The sequence below is a fragment of the Lynx canadensis genome, chromosome C1 (genome assembly GCF_007474595.2).
Source record: "Lynx canadensis isolate LIC74 chromosome C1, mLynCan4.pri.v2, whole genome shotgun sequence".
Taxonomy (NCBI): domain Eukaryota; kingdom Metazoa; phylum Chordata; class Mammalia; order Carnivora; family Felidae; genus Lynx; species Lynx canadensis.
This window is the reverse complement of record NC_044310.1, coordinates 157,673,626-157,691,747: the sequence shown is the minus strand read 5'-3', so window position 1 is coordinate 157,691,747 and position 18,122 is coordinate 157,673,626.

Genomic DNA, 18,122 nt, shown 5'->3' with positions numbered 1-18,122 from the left:
CTGATGAGATTCCAGGCCCATGCATGGTCTCTGGATTAAAGAAGAGATGAACCTAGGAATAAAATAAATTAATCACAGGGCTTCCATTCTTTGAAAGTTAAACTCGAATTTATTTTTTAATTATGGTGAAATACACATAACAAAATTATTTTTTTAATTTTTTTAATTACATTTATTTATTTTTGAGAGACAGAATGAGACAGAGAGCGAGTGGGGGAGGGCACACAGAGAGGGAGACACGGAATCCAAAGCAGGCTCCAGGCTCCAAGCTGTCAGCACAGAGCCCGACGCGGGATTCGAACCCACGAACTGTGAGATCATGACCTGAGCCAAAGTCGGACACTTAACCGACTGAGCCACCCAGGTGCCCTGACATAACGTAAAATTTTAAACTTGAATTTGTAATCATCCATCTGCTATCTGGAGCCTTTTTGTTTTTATTTTTGTTTTACAAAATGGTCTTAGAAGGCTGTCTATAATGTCTGGAAATCACCGAGGTGTGATATTTCCTTCTGCTCTGTGTCAGAGCAAAAGGATGGCACAAAAGGATGGCAGGAGACGTAGCTCAGGCAGGTCCAGCCCAGGAGGGAATGCTCTAGTCACTACGATGGCCACGTGGGTTACCACTCAGAATGGGTTGCGCTGTGGTGTTTAGAGTATAAAGACACCAATGTTAATAACTTAAGCAAACGGCCACCAAGCTCTGGTTTAGGAGTCAGTTTTGGCATCTCGGAAAGTAGAGATGGAGCCATGACTCTTTTCCTACCTAGCTGGCTGGACTTGCCCACACTACTATTGGGCTTTGCAAAACTTTGGTTTCTTACCTAAAAAACAAAAGAAAAGAAAAAGAAAAAAGAAAATGGAGATGATAAACTCCACAGGACTCTCATGAGGATAAACTGATTCATTCGACAAATAGTGAATGAGCATCTACTAGGTTCCAGGGCATAGTATCAAATACTAGCAGCTAACATTTACTGAGCACTTTATGTGAAGTAGCTCATTTAATTCTCCTGGAAGCTTTATACAGGAACTACTATTTTTACCCTCTCACAGATCAGAAAATGGAGATAACAGATGGGAAGATGCTTTGTAGGTTGCACGGCATGACCCAGGAGAAATTTTCCTTTACTTCCCCTATTTTATTTCTATGGATTCTTGTGACCTATACTGTCTAACAGCTATAACAGCAGGTATTTATAGCATGTTTTCTGTGTGCCAAGACTTCTAAGCATTTTCCAAGTGTGAACTCGTTTAATCTTCCCAACCACCCAATGACGTAGATTAGTATTGTCACCCCTATTTTACAGATGAAGAAATTGAAGTCAGAAAGGATTAAATGACTTACACAACCTATTATAACTACTGTTGGATCCAGGACCCTAACTCAGATAAGTCAGATAAATCACCCCTGGCCTCTGTGTGTTGCTCTCTTGCCGTCAGTTAGCACTAATGTGATTTAATACGAGCCGTTGGAGGAGAGGACTGCAGTCACAGGGAATTCCTCGTGCGGGACTGGCTCTCGGGGTGCTCCTCCCCAAGCTGGGTGCTGGCTTCTCTCCCTATGAAGGGCCAAGCCAGCCCTGACTAGCTGTGCCAACCAGCATTAACCTTTTCTTTGTTCGAGTCACTTGTGTTGAAATAGATAATGAACATACGCCTTGATTTCTTCTGTGAAAGATGGGCTGAAGATTCGTGGTGTGACTCCTGCATCCTATCATGCAAGGTGGCTGTTCCCGGGGAACAAAGATGCAAGAAAAAGGCAGCTGCAGTGATTTTCCTGAGCTCTGCCTCAACGCGGATAGCGGAGCCAAACAGCTCAGACACCTAACCCTAGACTAAACTCTATTTGTAATTTCCTGGTGGGTCTCGCTTTAATCAAGAGGGATGCATGGCCTTCTCCTGCACTCTCACGGACCTTCTCGGCTTGCCTCCATTCTGGTCTTGCCTCAGGAAGACTACAGAATCATCTATTACAATGGATGGGTTTTTTTGTGTTTTTTTTTTTTTTGCATGTCTCTCCTACCCTGTGTGAATGTCTCAGGGACAAGAGCTAGCTTTCACTGCTGTATCCATAGCTCCTAACACTGAACCCAACACTTAATAGGTGTTGAATAAATGTTAGCTAAGTAAATAAATGAACAAAGTTACAGGCTAAGGCAAGAAAGAAATCCATCGAATCCTGAGCCCCCAGTGAAAGATGAGTGATCTCACAGGTGCACATTTATCCTGCCTACGTCACAGGCTGGTTCAGAGAAGTTAATGCATGTGAGGTCACTCCGGTCTTGATAAGTTGCCGTTTAAATTTACATCTTGACTTTTTTCTCCTAATCTCCTGATAAAGGTTTGTAATTGAATAGAATGGCCAGATGTTTCTTTATTTATTAAATGTATTTTTTATTTATTTTATTTTTTTTTAATTTTTTTTCAACGTTTATTTATTTTTGGGACAGAGACAGACAGAGCATGAACGGGGGAGGGGCAGAGAGAGAGGGAGACACAGAATCGGAAACAGGCTCCAGGCTCTGAGCCATCAGCCCAGAGCCTGACGCGGGGCTCGAACTCACAGACCGCGAGATCGTGACCTGGCTGAAGTCGGACGCTTAACCGACTGCGCCACCCAGGCGCCCCTTAAATGTATTTTTTAAATGCTTACTTATTTATTTTGAAAGAGAGAGAGAGAGAGAGAGAAAGAGAGAGAGAGAGATCGATCATGAGTGGGGGAGAGGCAGAGAGAAAGGGAGAGAGAGATAGAATCACAAGCAAACTCCATGCTCAGCACAGAGCCTGATGCAGGGCTCAATCCAATGATCGTGAGAATATGACCTGAGCTGAAATCAAGAGTTGGCTGCTTAACTGACTGAACCACCTAGACACCCCCATCAGGTGTTGTTTAAACAATATCTGAGAAGTTAACCTTGTACCCTTCCAGATTCCTGACAGGAAATAAGCTGTTACTATAAGTTCACCTGATGTAGGGAGAGAAGCTCTACCCTTCCTGGGTCACCCACTCTCTAAAATTTAACAGTGCTCTCATACAGAATAGGCTGTCGAGAACCACTTATGAAACTGCCCTGGGTTTCTGGTCTTTGGAGACCAGGCTTGATATGAACTCAGGTCATAGCTGGTGTCCACCAAGCAGTTAGTATATGCTCTTCTGTACTAAGGTTTCTGTACATAGTATCTCATTTAAAGAGTACAACAAGCTGAGGGAGGTATGATTATAAGCATCCTCAATTTATGAAGGAGGAAACAGGCACAGAATTAAAATAGCCTGCTCAAAACTACATAACTAGTAAGTAGCAGAGCAGGGCTTTGAACCAGGAGGTTTCAATCCAGGGCACCTCTCTAACCATGGCCAGCACTGGTTTCTGGGTCATCTCTGTGATTTGAGACATGATGTAATGGAAAGATCTCTGTTCTAGAGAGAAGACTCAGGTCTTGGTCCAGGTTGGCCAGAAATTAGTAATCTGATCAAGTTACCTGCTTTTGTATTTCTTAAGTGGGGAATTGAAGATCAGTGTTCAAAAATCTTTCATAAAGGAAGGCCCCCTTTTAATAATTCCATGGGACCCATGCTTTGAAAAGTATCATTCATCAAAAGAATTATATTTACTGAAGTTACTTTTTCTATTTTTAACTAATTAAGTCAAATCAGAGTTATCAGTTTCAGCAAAGTCCCATCTGTCCCCTTGACCTAGTTTCTACCCTGTTTTTCTGGGTCACATCACCAATTATTTTTGTTTCTTAGACCTGGCCACCATCTTTTATATAAGTCTGTTTACTAGTTTTGTCTTTCCCTCCAAAATGTAAACTTCTATGTGGGCCAGCAACTCACCTGCTTATTCACCAGGTACCACCTGCTCCAGGCAGGGTAACCCTCAAGGCCAGGTAACACAGTGTACTACATTCATGGTGGAGAGACTTCTGTGGTAGCAGGACTTCTCTAAAGATCCCAGTTGATGGCAAATATATACCCTTTCTACTCAGTTAATGTACAGGTTGAAGGAGTTGAAGAAAATATTCTTTATCTATGAAAGATGCTTGGATCCATCCCTTTATGAAACTAAATGTTGATATTATGAGATCTTGAGAATGTTCTGGAAAGCTATGCATATAGATATAGGGATGGGTGGGACAAAGGCAAGATAGGACAAAGAGATAAATTCTGATACATTTTCCATGAAGGCTTCAGTCAATCCTATAGGATGCTCTGGAGCTAGATATAGTCCTTTTAAGTTGTCCCTAACTGAGGCAAGGGTCAAACCTTTGATCCATGTACTAGCCCGGCATTGGCCACCAATTTCCTTGTGCTAATCTGTTCAGGCTGCTAGATCAGAATACCAGAGACCATACCATACCATACCATAGGGTGGTTTCTAAACAACAGAAATCTATTTCTCACAGTCCAGAGGCTCGGAAGTCCAAGATCAAGGTGCTTGGAGACTCAGGGTTTGGTGAGAACTCACTTCCTGTTTCACAGACAGATGGTCGTCTTCTCTCTGGGTCCTCATGTGGCAGAAGGGATAAGGAAGTTCTCTGGGGCCTCTTTTATTTATTTATTTATTTATTTATATTTTATTTTTTAAAATTTACATACAAATTAGTTAGCATATAGTGAAACAATGATTTCAGGAGTAGATTCCTTAATTCCCCTTGCCCATTTAGCCCATCCCCCCTCCCACAACCCCTCCAGTAACCCTCAGTTTGTTCTCCATATTTATGAGTCTCTTCTGTTTTGTCCCCCTCCCTATTTTTATATTATTTTTGTTTCCCTTCCCTTATGTTCATCTGTTTTGTCTCTTAAAGTCCTCAAATGAGTGAAGTCATATGATTTTTGTCTTTCTGTGACCGACTAATTTCACTTATAATATTACCCTCCAGTTCCATCCACGTAGTTGCAAATGGCAAGATTTCATTCTTTTTGATTGCTGAGTAATACTCCATTGTATATATATAACACTTCTTTGTCCATTCATCCATCGATGGACATTTGGGCTCTTTCCATATATTAGCTATTGTTGATAGTGCTGCTATAAACATGGGGGTGCATGTGTCCCTTCAAATCAGCACATCTGTATCCTGTGGATAAATGCTTAGTAGTGCAATTACTGGGTCATAGGGTAGTTCTATTTTTAGTTTTTTGAGGAACCTCCATACTGTTTCCAGAGTGGCTGCACCAGCTTGCATTCCCACCATCAGTGCAAAAGAGATCCTCTTTCTCCACATCCTCGCCAACATCTGTTGTTGCCTGAGTTGTTAAGGTTAGCCATTCTGACAGGTGTAAGTTGGTATCTCATTGTGGTTTTGATTTGTATTTCCCTAATGATGAGTGATATTGAGCATTTTTTCATGTGTCGGTTGGCCATCTGGATGTCCTCCTTGGAGAAGTGTCTATTCATGTCTTTTGTCCATTTCTTCACTGGATTATTTGTTTTTTGGGTGTTGAGTTTGATAAGTTCTTTATAGATTTTGGATACTAACCCGTTATCTGATTTGTCATTTGAAAATATCTTCTCCCATTCTGTCAGTTGCCTTTTAGTTTTGCTGATTGTTTCTTTCACTGTGCAGAGCTTTTTTTTTTTTTTTGATGAGGTCCCAGTAGTTCATTTTTGCTTTTGTTTCCCTTTCCTCCAGAGACATGTCAAGTAAGAAGTTGCTGCAGCCAAAGTCAAAGAGATTGTTGCCTGCTTTCCCCTGGAGGATTTTGATGGCTTCCTGTCTTACATTCAGGTCTTTCATCCATTTTGAGTTTATTTTTGTGTATGATGTAAGAAAGTGGTCCAGGTTCATTCTTCTGCATGTCGCTGTCCAGTTTTCCCAGCACCATTTGCTGAAGAGACTGTCTTTATTCCATTGGATATTCTTCCTGCTTTGTCAAAGATTAGTTGGCCATACGTTTGTGGGTGCATTTCTGGGTTCTCTATTCTATTCCATTGATCTGAGTGTCTGTTCGTGTGCCAAAACCATACTGTCTTGATGATTACAGCTTTGCAGTATAGCTTGAAGTCTGGGATTGTGATGCCTCCTGCTTTGGTTTTCTTTTTCAAGATTGCTTTGGCTATTCGGGGTCTTTTCTGGTTCCATACAAATTTTAGGATGATTTGTCTTAGCTCTGTGAAGAATGCTGGTGTTACTTTGATGGGATTGCATTGAATATGTAGATTGCTTTGGGTAGTATTGACGTTTTAACAATATTTGTTCTTCCTATCCAGGAGCATGGAATCTTTCTCCATTTTTTTGTGTCTTCTTCAATTTCTTTCATAAGCTTTCTGTAGTTTTCAGTGTATAGATTTTTCACCTCTTTGGTTAGATTTATTCCTAGGTATTTTATGGTTTTTGGTGCAACTGTAAATGGGATCCATTCCTTGATTTTTCTTTCTGTCGCTTCATTGTTGGTGTATAGGAATGCAACCGATTTCTGTGCATTGATTTTATATCCTGCAATTTTGCTGAATTCATGAATCAATTCTAGCAGTTTTTTTGGTGGAATATTTTGGGTTTTCCATATAGAGCATCATGTCATCTGCGAAGAGTGAAAGTTTGATCTCCTCCTGGCCGATTTGGATGCCTTTTATTTCTTTGTGTCGTCTGATTGCAGAGGCTAAGACTTCCAATACTATGTTGAATAACAGTGGTGAGAGTGGACATCCCTGTCTTGTTCCTGACCTTAGGGGGAAAGCTCTGAGTTTTTACCCATTGAGGATGATATTAGCGTTGGGTCGTTCAAATATGGCTTTTTTCATGTTGAGGTATGCTCCTTCTATCCCTACTTTCTTGAGGGTTTTTATCAAGAAAGGATGCTGTATTTTGTCAAATGCTTTCTCTGCATCTATTGAGAGGATCATATGGTTCTTGTCCTTTCTTTTATTGATGTGATGAATCACACTGATTGTTTTGAGGATATTGAACCAGCCCTGCATCCCAGGTATAAATCCCACTTGGTCATGGTGAATAATTTTTTAAATGTATTGTTGGATTCTGTTGGCTAATATCTTGTTGAGGATTTTTGCCACCATGTTCATCAGGGAAGTTGGTGTATAGTTCTCCTTTTTAGTGGGGTCTCTGTCTGGTTTTGGAATCAAGGTAATGCTGGCTTCATGGAAACAGTTGGGAAGTTTTCCTTCCATTTCTATTATTTTGGAACAGCTTCAAGAGAATAGGTGTTAACTCTTCCTTAAATGTTTGGTAGAATTCCCCTGGAAAGCCATCTGCCCCTGGACTCTTGATTTTTTTGGGAGATTTTTGATTACTAATTCTATTTCTTTACTGGTTATGGGTCTGTTCACATTTTCTATTTCTTCCTGTTTCAGTTTTGGTAGTGTATATGCTTCTAAGAATTTGTCCATTTCTTCCAGATTGCCCATTTTATTGTCATGTACTTGCTCATAATATTCTCTTATTATTGTTTTTATTTCTGCTGTGTTGATTGTGATCTCTCCTCTTTCATCCTTGATTTTATTTATTTGGGTCCTTTCCTTCTTCTTTTTGATCAAACTGGCTAGTGGTTTATCAATTTTGGTAATTCTTTCAAAGAACTAGCTTTTGGTTTCATTGATCTGTTCTACTGTTTTTTTGGTTTTAATAGCATTAATTTCTGTTCTTACCTTTATTATTTCCTGTCTTCTGCTGCTTTTGGGTTTATTTGCTGTTCTTTTTCCAGTTCTTTAAGGCATAAGTTTAGGTTGTATATCTGAGATCTTTTTTTCTTCTTTAGGAAGGCCTGGATTGCTATATACTTTCCTCTTATGACCACCGTTGCTGCGTCCCAGAGGTTTTAGGTTGTGGTATTATCATTTTCATTGGCTTTCATGAACTTTTTAATTTCCTGTTTAACTTCTTGGTTAGCCCATTTATTCTTTAGTAGGATGTTCTTCAGTTTCCAAGTATTTGTTACCTTTCCAATTTTTTTATTGTGGTTGATTTTGAGTTTCGTAATGTTGTGGTCTGAAAATATGCACAGTATGATCTCGATCTTTTTGTACTGATTTGTGTCCCAGTATGTGGTCTATTCTGGAGAACACTCCATGCGCACTGGAGAAGAATGTATATTCCGCTGCTTTAGGATGAAATGTTCTGATATATCTGTTAAGTCCATCTGGTCCAGTGTGTCATTCAAAGCCATTGTTTCCTTGTTGATTTTTTGATTAGGTGATCTGTCCATTGCTGTGAGTGGGGTGTTGAAGTCTCCTACTATTATGGTATTACTATCTATGAGTTTCTTTATGTTTGTGATTAATTGATTTATATATTTGGGTGTTGCCACATTTGGCACATAAATGTTTACAATTGTTAGGTCTTCTTGGTCTATAGACCCCTTGATTGTGATATAATGTCCTTCTGTGTCTCTTGATAGAGTCTTTGTTTTGAAGTCTAGATTGTTTGATATAAGTATGGCTCCTCCGGCTTTCTTTTGTTGACCATTAGCATGATAGATGGTTCTCCATCCCCTTATTTTCAATCTAAGGTGTCTTTAGATCTAAAGTGGGTCTCTTGTAAACAGCATATAGATGGATCTTGTTTTCTTATCCATTCTGTTACCCTATGTCTTTTGATTGGAGCATTGAGTCCATTGACGTTTAGAGTGAGTACTGAAAGATATGAATTTATTGCCATTATGATGCTTGTAGAGTTGGAGTTTCTGGTGGTGTTCTCTGGGCCTTTCTAATCTTTGTTGCTTTTGGTATATATATATATATATATACCACACTCCTTTAATTTTTGTTTGTCTGGGAACCTTTTTATCTCTCCTTCTATTTTGAATGACAGCCTTGCTGGATAAAGAATTCTTGGCTGCATATTTTTCTGATTCAGCACACTGAACATATCCCACCACTCCTTTCTGGCCTGCCAAGTTTCTGTGGATAGGTCTGCTGCAAACCTGGTCTTTCTTCCCTTGTATGTTAGGGCCTTTTTTTCCTTTTCTGCTTCCATGAGTCTCTCCTTGGCTGAGTATTTTGTGAATTTGACTATGATATGCCTTGTTGATGGTCGGTTTTTGTTGAATCTAATGGGGGTCCTCTGTGTTTCCTGGATTTTGATGTCTGTGTCTTTCCCCAGGTTAGGAAAGTTTTCTGCTATGATTTGCTCACATAACCCTTCTACCCCTATTTCTCTTCCTCTTCTGGGACCCCTATGTTTCTGATGTTCCTTTTTAATGAGTCACTGATTTCTCTAATTCTAAAATCGTGTTCTTTTGCCTTAATCTCTTTTTTTCTGCTTTTTTATTCTCTATTAGTTTGTCTTCTATATTGCTGATTCTCTGTTCTGCCTCATCCATCCTTGCCGCCGCTGCATCCATACGTGATTGCAGCTCAGTTATAGCATTTTTAATTTCATTCTGGCTATTTTTTACTTCTTTTATCTCTGCAGAAAAGGATTCCAATCTATTTTCTACTCCAGCTAGTATTCTTATTATCGTGATTCTAAATTCTGGTTCAGACATCTTGCTTGTATCTGTGTTGGTTAAATCCCTGGCTGTTGTTTCTTTGTACTCTTTCTTTTGGGGTGAATTCCTTCGTTTTGTCATTTTGAAGGGAGAGAAGGAATTAATGAGGTAGAAAAATTGAAATTAAAATTTAAAAAATATTAAAATTAAAAACACATACACATACACAAAAATCGAATAGATGATGCTAGATCCTAAGTGTGTTTTGGTCTGGGTGTTGAAAGTGGTTTGACAGATTAGAGAAAAAAAAAGGGGGGGAGGGAAAAAAAAAGGAAATTGTTTGAGAATTTGAAAAAATGAATACACTGAAGTAGACTAAAATGAGATGATGGGGGTAAAATAGAATTTGAAAAAATATATACAAAAGTAAAGAATATAGTAGAAAAAATTAAAGAAAAATTTATTTAAAAAAATTTTTTTAACGTTTATTTATTTTTGAGACAGAGAGACAGAGCATGAAAGGGGGGGCGGTCAGAGAGAGGGAGACACAGAATCTGAAACAGGCTCCATGCTCTGAGCTGTCAGCATAGAGCCCCACGCAGAGCTCGAACTCACGGACCGTGAGATCACGACCTGAGCTGAAGTCGGACGCTTAACTGACTGAGCCACCCAGGTGCCCCAAGAAAAATATTTTTAATAAAAATTAAAAATAAATATGAATTTTTTCTTTTCTGTATTTAAGAAAAAAGGAAAGAAACAAAAAAGAGAAAAAAGAAATCATTTGAAAATTTGAAAAGGTGACTACACTGTGGTAGACTAAAATAAAACGATGGAAGTAAAATAGAATTTGAAAAAAATTTACATAAAAGCAAAAAATACAGTAATAAAAATTACATAAAAATATTTTTAGTAGAAATTGAAAGTAAAAATGAAATTTTTCTCTTTCTGCATTCAAGAAAAAGAAAAGAAATGAAAAAGAGAAAAAAAGAAAAAAGAAAAAAGGAAATTGTTTGAAAATTTGAAAAGGTGAATACACTGAAGTAGACTAAAATAAAATGATGGAAGTAAAGTAGAATTTGAAAAAATTTACACAAAAGTAAAAAAATATACTTATAAAAATTAAAGAAAAATATTTTTAATAAAAATTGAAAATAAAAATGAATTTTTTCTCTTTCTGTATTCCATAAAAAGAAAAGAATTGTAAAAGGGAAAAAGAGAAAAAAAAGAGAAAAAAAAGAAAGAAAATTGAATAGATGAACCTGCTAACAGATTGAAGTAGGGCTGGAATTGCTTCGTTTTCCCCTAGAAGTCAGTCTATGTAGCTCTTTATAGTCCATAAATTAAGCCGGCAGTGAGGCTTTTGTTCTTGAAGAGCGAAATTGGCCCAGTTTGGCGGGGCTCAGTGTAACGGCTCCGCTCTCCACTACATGGCGCTGCTCGCCTACTGGGGTGGATTGTTGCGGTGCTTGTAGGTGCGTATGCTCTTGGGCAGGAGGCGTGAAAAGGTGCCACCAACCTACCCAGTTTGTGCTCCCGGATCAGCAATCGAGCACCCGTCCTCTGTCTTCAGCTCTCATCCACTCCCTGCTTTTCCACTCTCCGTGACCAGGCCGCTCCCCTGAGTTTTCTCTGTGATGCGGCTGTTTTCCCCATTCCCTTACTTCAGACAGACTGCGGCTTTGACCTGTTCCGCCTTCTGTGGGAGGGTCTCACCAAGCAATGGCCGGATGAGCAATGGCCGAATGCCCGCTGCACCAGGAACGCTTGCTGGATCCTGCTGCTGCCGATGCCCAGAGACAGCCCGCCACAGAAAAACTCCGAGAGACAGTGTAGAAGCAGCGTTTCAGGGATTATGGAAAATCACAATGCATCTGGCACCAGGCTCCACCCCCAACGACCCTGTTCCAGCACCAGCGAATGTGGCCATTTTCTGGGGTCTGCTGGGACCAGGTGGCTTCAACAGTCTCTACTGAATGTCCTTCCAGCAGTGGAACCGCTTTTCCCCATGTGGCCCGAGAACCTCCTGGACCCCACTCTGTTCCTGGGGATTCGCCCTTCCCACCAGAGCACTGCCAGGTATCGAGCTGTGGAGTTGCAGACTTTGTGTTCCCCTTGTTTACAGGCTTAATGGAATTTAAACTCTCTCCTTTCTCCCTTTTTAGTTTAGTCCCTGCGGCTGTTTCCAATTTCCCACTTTCTCTCCAGCTGCTTTTGGGGAGGGCTGCTTTTCCCGTATGCTCTCCCCGCAGTCTCCATCCTCTGTCCACCTGCAAAAGCGTTTCCCTACCTTTTGCAGCATCACGCTCCCCAAATTCACTTCTCTGCACCGCGTACCTGCTGAATTTTGTGGTTCAGGTTGTGCAGATTGTTGTTTTAATCCTCCAATCAGTTTTCTATGTGTGTAGGATGGTTTAGTGTTGGTCTGGCTGTATTTCATGGACGTGAAACACACAGAAAACTTCCATGCTGTTCCGCCATCTTGGCTCCTCCCTCTGGGGCCTCTTTTAGAAGGACATTAATTTCATTCATGAAGGCTCAATACTTATGACAAAATTACCTCCCAAAGACCATACCTCTAAGTACCATTACATGGGGGACTAGATTTCCACATGTAAATTTTTGGGGGACACAAAAATTCACTCTATATCATACCCCCATAACCTTGGGGGAGGCAGCATAAGGTGACTCTTGCTGAGGGCAAGGCCATCAAAGGTCATGGTGGCAAGAACTCAGCAGCTGGGGGAATGGTACACGGGCCTCAAAGAGGATCTTGAAGGATCACCTGGCAAATCTTCAACTTCCATCTGGTGCTGCCACCCTATCTTAGCATACTTGATTACCAGAATGGAACAGAACAGAACAATTTGCCCAGCCAGTACTGTGTTGCATATAGCAAAGAATGAATCAACATAAAAACAAAGATGGCCTGGCCTTCCACTTGCCAGATTTCCTGACAAATCAGCCATCCAGAGTAAGCACTAGAAGAAGGTTCCTAACACTCCTCTCTTCTCACCTGTTTGCTTCCCCCTTACCTCTTCTCTGTTAGTTTTATTCTCCAGCTAATCTGACAAAGACAGCCTTTGGGAGGTGGGCATGAAATTGGTCCTTTGGTCTTGCCCTGGAGACGGGGGCAGGGACTGTGCCTCCTTGTGGGAAAGGGGGTACGGGTAGGAGTGAAGGGACGGGAGTGGGAACTTTGTTTCTGGGTAAGAATCCTTTTGCTGACCAGAACTACGTGTGATAGCTGTTCTAAATGGAGGAAGATAGCCGACAGTTTTCTGAGAATATGCGACTAAAACTGACTTGGGTGGCACCAAAAGTTGCATATTGCACGAGAGAGGTATTCTGAGCTTACAGATATGAAGGGTATTTTTCTAAGATCAAGTGTTAGCAGAGGAAGTGTATCCCAGGGTTTTGTTTTGTTTGTTTCTGAAGAACACTGAGTCATACTAAAGAACCAAACAGGTACTCAATTCTAGAAAGGTCGGGTGGTCAACATTGTGCTGGCCTTGACTTAATGCACCTACTTTCAGACCTCATGGGAACCTTGGCCCCTCTAGATGTCTTTATTTGCTTCCTTAACTCACTGACTAGTGAGTATGCGTGTCTCACACTGGATTGCAAAGATAGTTTATATTTCCTAATTCTTTTGTTGTTGGTGGCGGTGATAACATAAGCCAATCTTTTAGATTCCAAGTAACAGCTTTTGAATGAATCTATTACGCCAAATGTTTTATTTCAAGATCTATACAATGATGGTCTCCTTTGACAGTTACCTATTCTTGAGGTTTCAAGGAGGCTTGAGAAAACCTGTAATTAGATCCATGGAGACTGCGGTCATAAAATCAACCCCCGGTTCACATATGACCCATGGCTCCTGGCCTGCCTCTCCTGTCTCCTCCCCTGAGCTTGGGGGAAATGTCTGGGTTCTTGAGAGTCTTCGAGTTCAGAAGGCAAGAAAAGGAAGAGGCTGACAAAAGCAACAGTCTGGGGCCATTACGCCCAGGGTTTTGGCCCTATCTGTGGTGGGGGACCAGGAGTCGGGGAGCTCTGGCTCCCGGATGGCTGGGCCCAGCAGTAAAGACATGGGCACGGGCATCACAGAGAGCCTGACTCGGAGTCCTAGTTTCAGTACTTAACCAGCATATTCTTACAGTGCATATTTAATCTCCAGGCTTCTTTGGGGATTATGAATGTACAAAAATGTAAGCTCCATGAGGACAAAGACATTTGCTTCATTTGTGCTACAACCCTAAACCTCATGCTCACACCATTGTTTATGGTGCTCAGATATTTGCTGGATAAATGAAGTAGGCAAACCACTTAGCACAGGGCCTGAAGCATGGCCAATGCATGGAGCATCACAACCACCGTTATTTTACCAGGGATGCATCCTGCACCCTGCTGCTTCCTGATCCACTCATCTACCAGGACTTTTTTGTGGGTGCTCCTGGGTGCTGGGCCCTCGCACTTCATCATGAGTTGAGTTTGCTGGCTTCCTTTTATGACTCAGCCAGATGGCAGATCTGTGCAGCGGGACTGTGGGACTGGGGCAGCAGGTCTAATGCTGGTGACTTCAGCCTGCTGAGGACTAGGACAGGCCTGGGTAGGGTGCCAAGCTGAAGCATTTCAAACAGCAGGAGTCCCGGAATGCTTGAGGAGAGGCTGTTAGGTGCTGAAGAAGGGGTCCAAGGGGGGAAGTGGCAGGAAGCCAAAGACACAATGTGCCTGGTTTGTTTGAGGAACTTTCCCAGGACCAGTCCCGTACCCAGAAAAGCAGAAAGACATTTTTCTTTTCTTTTTTCTGTATACTCCTCCCTCCTGATTGTGTGAATTCTCTTGTCAAATCACAGAACTGAGCCTAGTACAGTTAGCTCTACAGCTGAGCCACAGTTTGGATTCCATGGGCTCTTGCTATTTGGAGAGAGACCTGAACCACCCATTGACACATTGTTTCCATGAGAAATTCATTCCCAATTCCAAACAGATGATTAATGGTGTAGGTCTCAGAATGAAACCCATTCTATACCCTGTCCTGGAATCCTGACAAATCAGAGCTTGATTTTGGTGACGGGCATTGGGGAGTTTTGTTTGCATAATAAAGAATTTGCAGGCCCCCAGGGAGAGCCAAGGCAGACTCTGGGGCTATCAGCTCCAGACAGATAATTCTTGAATAAATTGGAATGATCAAACTGGAGGCCAAAGGCACTTCTGCAGCTTAACATACTAGAACCCAACTTGAAGAGAAAACGCAGATGCATCAGCTGGGATGGAGGCTGGCTGCGTTTGCACAGCAAGGAACATCTTGAGAGTGGTCATCTATGTGTTCATACCCTCTCCCAGCCAGGTTTCCTAAGGGGCCTGGGGCAAGAAGCTTATTGAATGAGCAGAGAAAGCCAAGGAAAGATGTGCCCCACTAGAACTGTTACAGAAATACAGACAGGGGAGTGCTTCTCGAGGTACCTCTTCAAAGGTTTATCATGCTGGTGAGAGAGCAGTGACTGGGGCCATGTCGGGGTTGCGAAGGGGGAAGATGACCAGATCGTTCTTCGGCAGTCAAGGACTGGCCTGTCACCCAAAGGGATGTGGGGTGTTGAGAGAGGAGCCCATGAGTAGCTGGCAGGACTGTTGGTGCCCACAGCCTCTTGGCTGCCAGAAGCACCCAGGGTCCCACCCCACCACGCCTGAACATAACCTCGGCTGCTCTCAGAACCAGAGTTACTCTTATAGAGGCTTCTGGAATACACAAGGTTTGACATGTAGGCATTCACCCTGTGGATTTCTGCTTGGCGTCTTCTCCCATCTTCCCTCTAATGAGAAGGTAAAAGGAGGAATAGGAGGAGCTGGCCAGATGGGTGCAAATGTTCATGGACCTAACCTGTTACATAAGTTATAATTGTTTCCAGTTAGTTCCCTGCCACCCCTTGTTAGCTACAGCAAACTGATTGGACAAAACTTTACACAAAGGGCAGCCAGCTCACTTCCCACTGCCTCCTTCTCCTCTCCCTGCCCACAGTAAGAATGCTAGGAATTGTTGCCAAAGCATTGGGAAAAAGAAATAGGACATTGGGGGTTGATCCATTGCAACCAAGCTTTTCTGGTGCCATCTGGATATGTGTTTCTCTGGAACACTGCACTTCCTTTCACAGATTATAAAATATGATGGCACGTCCTAATTATACTCCATAATGAAGACGGAGGGGGGAAATTGCATCTGAGAAGTTAAAAGCTAATTCCTAAACCTGACCTTAACAAGTGGTTTCCACCTCACCCACACCCTTGCCCCCACCCCATCCAGGAGAGTTTCTAGAAAAGAGCCAGTTTCCACTGCTCAGTAGAGGCTTTCAGGCCCCAGGGTGCCTAAACTGATCTGCAGCAGGAGGGAAAAGGACAAAGGCTAAGGGTGAGAAATACACGGGGAGATCCATTCAATTAGGAGACCATGGTTGCCCACCGGGCTGACAGAGACCTTCATATTCCAGTGTTGCTCTGATATTGCATGCCTGGGGTGGGGGGTGGGGCATTTGTGGTTCCAGCACCTCATCTTTCCCACCTAACAACTGGGATTCTTTTTCTTTCTTTTTTAATTTTCAAAATGTTTGGGGCGCCTGGGTGGCGCAGTCGGTTAAGCGTCCGACTTCAGCCAGGTCACGATCTCGCGGTCTGTGAGTTCGAGCCCCGCGTCGGGCTCTGGGCTGATGGCTCAGAGCCTGGAGCCTGTTTCCGATTCTGTGTCTCCCTCTCTCTCTGCCCCTCCCCCATTCATGCTCTGTCTCTCTCTGTCCCAAAAATAAATAAAACGTTGAAAAAAAAATTAATTTTCAAAATGTTTATTTTTGAGAAAGAGAGAGCATGAGCAGGGGAAGGGCAGAGAGAGAGAGGGAGACACAGAGTCTGAAGCAGGCTCCAGGCTCTGAGAGGTCAGCACAGAGCCCGATGCGGGGCTCGAACTTATGTCACCATGAGATGGTGACCTGAGCTCAAGTCCATGCTTAACCGACTGAGCCACCCAGGTGCCCCTTAAGGCTGTGCTTCCTAATACGTATTTCCATATCAATAAGGAGATAAAATCCAAGAAACGTTAAAAGGTGCTGAAGCCTTAGAGAAGATTTCCACAGAAGGAGTTGGGGGGGGGGGCATATCAGTTTCATGCTGAAGGCAAGGACATTTATCAAAAATTGGAGGGGAGTCAAGAGTTAAGGGCCAGAGAACGTTGTTGGGTGTGGACGTGTGGGTGTGGTGATCATCTACCAGCCTGCAGAGGTGGGACCTGGGAGCATTCTTTTTTTTAATCCCTGTTAGTATATCGTAGTCGTGTTCCTTGAGTCAGTAAGGCCTCGGGGCCACCTCTTCCTGGTTCTGCACTGGCAGATAAAACATAGTCTGCCCTGTCTCCTGGGCTACAGCTCATGACTCTGTCCCTGAGGCAGAAGCCTAAAATTCCCTGCTCACTGATGATCCCAAGCAAAGATATGTCCACAAATGGATCCCTCTCAATGGGTGCCAGGAATTTTGAACATGGGTGTAATTCATCTTCTAAAGACCGAATACGTTTTTTTGTTTCTTCACCATTCAGCTATTTGTATTAAGTTTGGTTTGACAGTGGTGTGAGGCTTTATTTAAATTTGTCCCTCCCCCTGCCCCAGGCGGGGTGGGTCAGTCGGTGGGTCAACACTCACTGTGGGGCTGCCACAGTCTTCAGAGTGGGAGGGACCACTCACGTTCCTGTCTCAGAAAAGCGATGGATAATGATGCAAAATTCCTTTTTATAATTATGTTCAGCCAGCTTGAATTCCCCAAACTCGTTGTCACTTCTAGTTATAAAGACATGCCTGCCCTTGAGGTGCCTCCCCCCAGGCCCACCTCCAGGGAGCAGGCGAACAAAGAAAGAAGTATGGAAGCCAAAGTGATTATTGGGACCAGAGTGACAGGATGGAGAGACTGTAAGGAAGTGATACGCACAATTAGCGGCCTGGCAAGTTTACAGACATTACTCAGTGAGCCCCCCCAGGATTTCCCTGAATACACTGATGGGGGCTTTGTAGCAAACGTTAGCTTTTTATACATCTTAGTAGCAATGAAAATAGAGCAACTGCAGTTGATTGACGGAGCCAAGTATAGCCTATTTATCCATTCCCGAGCTTTTGTTAGAGAGGGGAGGTGAAAATGTCTTTAGCGCTCAGTGGTCCCTGCTCCTCGTTGAGACCCCAGCCATCTTTTTCTCTGCTCTGAAAAGTGCTTTGGCTCTAGCGCAGGGAGGTCAGTGGGAGAAACCAAGTGAAGGTCAAACTTTTTCTTTCTCCTTTATTTTTTGTTAGTCATGGTTAGTGGCTGAATTTTTAAAAAGATCCAAAAGCAGGAAGTGGGCAACTTGAATATTCTAATTTGCATATTCATGTCAAACCTGTGTTGCCAGGACTCTGTTATTTCAGAGACTGTTGCCAAGGGCCCAGCTTGGAAGGGCCTCCGCATGTAGGGGGGCACCTGGGCCTTTGCAGAGGGCATCACAAAATGAGAATACCCCGCTGTTCCCCTTCTTTCTGCTGCTCTCTGGTCTTCCCCTGGTGGAATGAAGGACAGCTTCTCTAAGTGGCTGATGTCACCCATCCGTGTGCCTTTGTCCATGAAGGTATTCACGTGCAGTGAGCTGCAGGCACAGGATTTGGAGATAGGGGTATTTTTCTTTTTACGTCTGTGTTTTTGATCACCTGCTTGGTTTGTTTGTTTGTTTGTT